Source organism: Chrysochloris asiatica, unplaced genomic scaffold (assembly GCF_000296735.1).
Source record: "Chrysochloris asiatica unplaced genomic scaffold, ChrAsi1.0 scaffold00332, whole genome shotgun sequence".
Taxonomy (NCBI): Eukaryota; Metazoa; Chordata; class Mammalia; order Afrosoricida; family Chrysochloridae; genus Chrysochloris; species Chrysochloris asiatica.
The window spans coordinates 2,276,153-2,282,889 of NW_006408850.1; positions in this window are offsets into that span (position 1 = coordinate 2,276,153).

The window sequence follows — 6,737 nt, forward strand, 5'->3', positions numbered from 1 at the left end:
CTATACAGGGTCACTATGGGTCAGAATAGACTCGACAGCACTTCATAACAACAACAAAGTTACCTGAAAGGGCATGAGATATGGTGTTAGAACACAAGTGCTTGAAAAGATCAAGTCTTTCCAGACCAATTTAGTTTCTTTCAATGAAAATGTGCAGGCATATAGAAACAAGAGGAAATCAATAAATGTCATCTTTTTTGCACAAAGATTTTTATTAATTCTACATTAAAAGATACTCTTCTTGATAAGTGAGGGCAGTGCAGACTGAAGTCTAAAATTTTGGTAGGAAACTAATCAACTTTAAGAATGATTACTTATAACTCAGTCTCTACCGGTTACGTGGCGATGTACCATAGAGTCGGTTCCAATTCATAATGACCCTGTATAGGGTTTCCAAGGCTGAAATCTTTACAGGAGCAGAAAGCCTCAACTTTCTTACATGGAACCACTGGTAGTTTTGAACTGCTCACTGTGAGATTAGCAGCCCAATTCATAACCACTATGCTATCAGTGCCATAAATATTATTTCACAGTCATCCATGAGCCTGTTTATTAAATACATAGATGAACCTTGCTATGGTAAACAGTTCAAACCTACCAGCTGCTCCTCAGAAACCATATATAGGGTAGCTATGAGTCAGAACCAACTTGAGAGGACTTAACAACAACAACAACATGTACAGCTATTACTGTAGAACAAATAAATGTATTTCAAGATAACATGACACAATGACCAAAGGATGCTACTGGGGGAAAAAAGAAAGAAAGAAAAAAGAAAAGATGGTAAAACTCAATTTCACACATAAATTCAGACTGGGAAAGGATTTGTATAGGGGAAAATAAACTGAGGCCAAAGAAGAAAGGGAAAAGTGGCACAATATTTCTCCAGTGTGTATTATTCAAATATAACAGCTGCCCATCAGTTTTTCTCCTATTTCAACAAAAAGCAATCCTCTGCTATTAAAACCTATATGTCAATGAACTATTTCGTTTATTGCTTCTGTGTCTGGGCTTATTGAGGACAACGATCATGCATTTATAACTACTTTTTATATTGCTGAATACAGGGAAGTTTGGGGACTTTGCATTAATGCTGTTAAATAGATCAGTGGTTTAATATTGTGTAAAATTCTATTATACCTTTACTGAGAAATGTGGAATGTGACAGGGCTTGAAAAAATATGAAGTACTTGAAAATAGATCACACTAATAGCAGAGTACAAAGATTTTGCAATATATCCTCATATTTGGGATTTGATAAAGAAAATACTGAAATACAACATAAATTCTTAAAAGCCTTGAAGATGAGTAATTTGACTTATCTTAGAAAACAGCTACTTTCTCTAGTTTCTTGCCATCAAAAATTTAGTGAATTTCCTCATATTGAGTTTTATTAATGTTCTTTAAATATTAACTTCATGTTAAAGCAAGTACTTACAGTGTTCTAGTTGATTGTTTCTAATTTATAGGGTCAACACTTCCAACAAATTGACTAAAATGCATAATGCATAAAAAAAATGAACCAACCATTCTGCCCTCAGTCCGCTAAACTAGGTTTAATAATTCATTGGAATGGTCACACAGAACTCAGACAACCTGTTCACAGTGTAGGGGTTTGTTAGGAAAATTAACAGTTAACATACAATTCAGAGTCACAAATGTGCAGGCACAGTTTGATGTTCCATTCAGGACAGCATTTCCTCAGCTGTGCTCTGGCAGGCCTCTCTCTGCCTGGGAAATGTTACAAAGTTCTTTTAGGACTGCTGATAATGTGCTTACAAGACATACCACTATAAGCCTCAGCCTGAAGGCACTGGCTCTAGCTCCCTGAATTAGGTAACTGGAGGCAACACACTCTGCCAGCAATCCTCCTGTTCAAAGTCACTCAACTGGAAGGCCCACTTCTCTGTCTCTTGCTTTGGCTCTTTGTTCTACTGCTATGGCTCCTCTGTCACTTGTTCTGTATCACAAGTTTTTGTCTGTGGGTTGAGGAGTTTGAAGACAGAGATTTCGGTGTCCACAGGATGTACTTCACTCTTGGATCTTTCTTAATAGTAGTGAGATTCCCCCCTCCTGCCCTGATATAGCTCATTTTATACACATTAGGTGATTGATGGTGATGGCTTGTGGCACCAAACAGTTCCTACTCATAGTTATCTTGTATAGGGTTTCCGAGGCTATAAATCTTTATGGGAGCAGAAAACCTCATCTTTCTTCCATGGAGCAACTGGTAGATTCAAATTACTGACCTTACAGTTAGCAGCTCATTTTGAAATTCACTAAGCTACCAGGGCATATGTGGTGGGTTGTGAGTTTCTCTGATTCTGGAAGCTACACCACAGATATTTTAAATACCAGCAGAGTCACCCACGGTGGACAAATTTCAGATGAGCTTTCAGACAAAGACAGACTAGGAAGAAGGAGAGATGAATTACTTCTGAATATTTAGTCACTGAAAACATTATGAATAGCAGAGAAACACTGTCAGATATAGTGCCGGAAAATGAGCCCCTCAGGTTGGAAGTCACTCAAAATGCTACTGGGGAGGAAATACCTCCTCAAAGTAGAGTTGACCATGATGATGTGAATGGAGTAAAGCCCTCAGGACCTTCATTTGCTGATGGGGCACAACTCAAAATGAAGAAAAGCAGCTGTAAACATCCATTAATAATCAGAACATGGAATGTACGAATCTAGAAAAATAGAAAATTATCAAAAATGAAATGGAACACATGAACATCGATATCTTAGGCATTAGTGAACTGAAATGGACTGCTATTGACCATTTTGAATCTGACAACCACATTGTTTACTATGCTGGGAATGACAAATTGAAGAGAAATGGCATCACATTCATTGTAAAAAAAAAACCATATCCAGATCTGTCATGAGGTACAACACTGTCTGTGATAGGATAATATCCATGCACTTACAGGGAACAACAGCTAGTACCACTATTATTCAAATTTATGCAACAACCACTAAAGCCAGTGAGGATGAAATAGAAGAATTCTACCAACTTCTTCAATCTGAAATTGATCAAACATGGAATCAGGATATATTGATCATTACTAGAGATTAGTATGCAAAGGTTGGAAACAAAGAGGAAGGATCAGTAGTTGGAAAATATGGCCTTGGTGATAGAAATAATGCTGGAGATACCATGATAAAATTCTGCAAAATCAATGATTTGCTCATTTCAAATACTTTTGTTAGAGAGCACAAGAGATAATTATACACATGGACCTCACCAGATGGAATACATACAAATCAAATTGACGACATCTGCAGAAAGAGACGATGGAAAATTCTATATCATCAGTCAACATAAGGCCAGGGACAGATCACAGAACAATTAATGATCAATTAATGATATGCAAATTCAAACTGAAGCTAAGAAAATGAAAACAAGTCCACGAGAGCCAAAATGACCTTGAGTATATCCCATCTGAATTTAGAGATCATCTGAAGAACAGATTTGATATATTAAATACTAAAAACTGAAGACCATAAGAGTTGTGGGATGACATCAAAAACATCAAACAGGAAGAAAGCAGAAAATCAAAATCATTAAGAAGAAAAAAAAAAAAAAAAAAAAGAAAAGATCAAAATGGATATCAGAAGAGACTGAAATTTGCTCTCCAGAGTAGCAATGCTAAAGCAAACGGAAAAAATTAGGAGGTTCAAGAGTTGAACAGAAAATGTCAAAGATCATCTCAAGAAGATAAAGTCAGATATTATAACAAAATGTGCAAAAATCTGGAGTTAGAAAACCAAAAGGGAAGAACACACTTTGCATTTCTCAAGCTGAGAGGAACTGAAGAAAAAATTCAAGCAACAATATTTGTTATTGAAGGAGTTTCTGAGCAAATTATTGAATGATGCAGAAAGCATCAAAAGAAGATGAAAGGAATACAGAGTCAATGTTCAACCATTTCAAGAAGTAGCATATCATTAAGAGCCAACGATCCTGAAGGAAGAAGTCCAAGGTGCGTTGAAGTAATTGGCAAAGAACAAGGCACAGGAATTGATGAAATAGAAATTGAAATCTTTCAAGAAAGTTAGGCAGCACTGGAAGCACTCACTCATCTCTGCCAAGAAATTTGGAAGACAACTATCTGGCCAACTGATTGGAAGAGATCTGTATTTGTGCCCATTCCAAAGAGAGGTGACCCAAAGGAATGTGGAAATCATTGGACAATATCTTTGATATCTCATGCGAGTAAAGTTGTACTAAAGATAATACAGAGATGGCTGCAAGCATACATTGACAGAACTTCCAGTGGTTCAAGCCAGACTCAGAAGAGGACATAAAACGAGGGATACCATTGCTGAAGCCAGATGGATCTTGGTTGAAAGCAGAGAATATCAGAAAGATGTTTACCTTTTTTTTTTTTATTGACTTTGCAAAGGCTTTTGATTGTGTGGCTCATGACAAGCTATGGACAACATTGAGAAGTATGATTATTCTGGAACACGTGATTGTGCTCATGAGGAACATGTATGTAGACCAAGCAGCAGTTGTTTTAACAGAATTTAATGGTTTAAAATTAGGAAAGGTGTGCAACAGGGTTGTATTCTTTCACCATTCTCATTTAACTGTATGAAGAGTAACTAATCTGAGAATCTGGTTATATAAAGAAAAATGTGGCATCAGGATTAGAGGCAGACTCATTACCAACCTGTGATATGCATATGATACAACCTTGCTTGCTGAATGTGAAGAGGACTTAAAATACTTACTAATGAAGATAAGACCATAGCTTTCTGTATGGATTGTATCTCATTATAAAGAAAACAAAAATCCTCACCAATGGAGAAATAAACAACATTTTTATCAATCGAGAAAAGACTGAAGTTGTCAAAGACTTCATTTTTTGGGGATCAACCATCAACACTCATGGAAGCAGCAGTCAAGAAATCAACAGATGTATTGCATTGGGCAAATCTGCTGCACAAGATTTTTTTACTGTACTGAAGAGCAAAAATGTCAGCTTGAGGACTAAGTTGCACTTGATCCAAGCCATGTATTTTCAATAGCCTCACATGCATGTGAAACTTGGACAGTGAATAAGGAAGATCAGAGAAGAACTGATGTGGGCCCAGAGTCAGTGACATCTCCACAGAGGACTAGAGTGGAGAGTAAAGAAACATCCAGCTGATAAGAAGTGAGGGCATATGCACAAGAACACCCACACTTGCAGATAATACCCACTTGACCTGGCTTCAATGGCTGGATGATCAGAACTCAACTAGAAGAAAGAAGAGGGAAAAAAGAGTAATCTGATACAATTTGATGAACTTGACCTACACCTATGGATGCAGTAGTTCAAAAGAGGGATCAAATCTTTACAGTGAAGATCATTCCCATACCCTCAAAACACAAGGTAGACAGGGATGGGCAACTTGGACATTGGCTACCCAAATTGGGGGGGGGGGGGCTACAAAGGCAAGAAGTAACTGGCTTACAAGCTTTCAAAAGGGAGCCTAGATCCAGAGGGAGTGGAAGAAGGTAGAATCTCCACTGAGTAGTATCCATTCTGTCTGGGCGGGGCTAATGAAAGGAGCCGGTACAATGGTGAATAATTGTTATCAGGACTGACTGAAAGGGTTGGAAATGTAAAGGTAGACATTTTGTAGCAAACGGAGGGGAGTGGTGGACTATTCAGTGTAGAAGCAGAAGACCCTGAGACCATCAAGGGAGAAGAGGGGAGTGTGGAACCCTATCCAGAGAAACAGTGATGCCAGAGATGGAAGCAGCAAAGATGACATGGAGAGATGGAGCAGCTGGAGACTCTAGACCCAGATAGGGAGAGGGTCTGTGTGATGACGACAGAGGAGTAGGTTTGCAGGGTATACCCTTTGGTTGGTTGATGACGCATGGAGGGGATTTAACCATGGCAATGAAACAATATACGATAGGATGAATGTAAAGTTAATATTCTCCCATGTAAACTATCACATAATTCATTTTTTAAAACATTTTTTAAAAAACACCTATACAGGATTGTGAAAAAACAAAAATTTGATGTATTTGAGTTATGGTGTTGGAGGAGTATATTGAACATACTGCGGACTTCCAAAAGAACAAACAGATCTGTGTTGGAAGTAGTGCCATCAGATGGCCAGACTTCACCTGTCATACTTCAGGCATATTGTCAGGAGGGACCAGTCACTTGAGAAGGATTCCATGTTTGATAAGGTTCAGCAAAAAAGAGGAAGACCCTCAGTGAGAAGGATTGACAAAGTGGCAGTATCAAAGGGCTCAAGTATTGATGGCAACTAACAACAACAACCAATGCTCCTTATATACATCAGAGTGCCAGGTTTTTACAATCACAGGTTAATTATATAATCCTATTAATATCTTCTCCCACCTTCTCTTACCCAGACCCAACAAGGTAAAAATTTTGTTTGGTAGGTGTTACAGACTATGGCTAGGAGAGACAGTAAATAAATCACTATACCACACATACCAAAAGCAGGTTGTATGGTTAACACAAAGCCATTATTTTGCATTTTGTTTCAGTTATTTGGTTAGCTGTTAACATCATTTTTTTTAGTGCTTTATTTTGAATTATAATGATAGTTTACATGGGAGAACATTAGTTTTACATTCATTCTATTGTACATCGTATCATTGCCATGGTTACAATCCCGTCCATGTATCATCAACCAACCAAAGGGTATACTCTGCAAGCCTGCCCACTACACGATCCACTCCCCCCCCCCCCCCC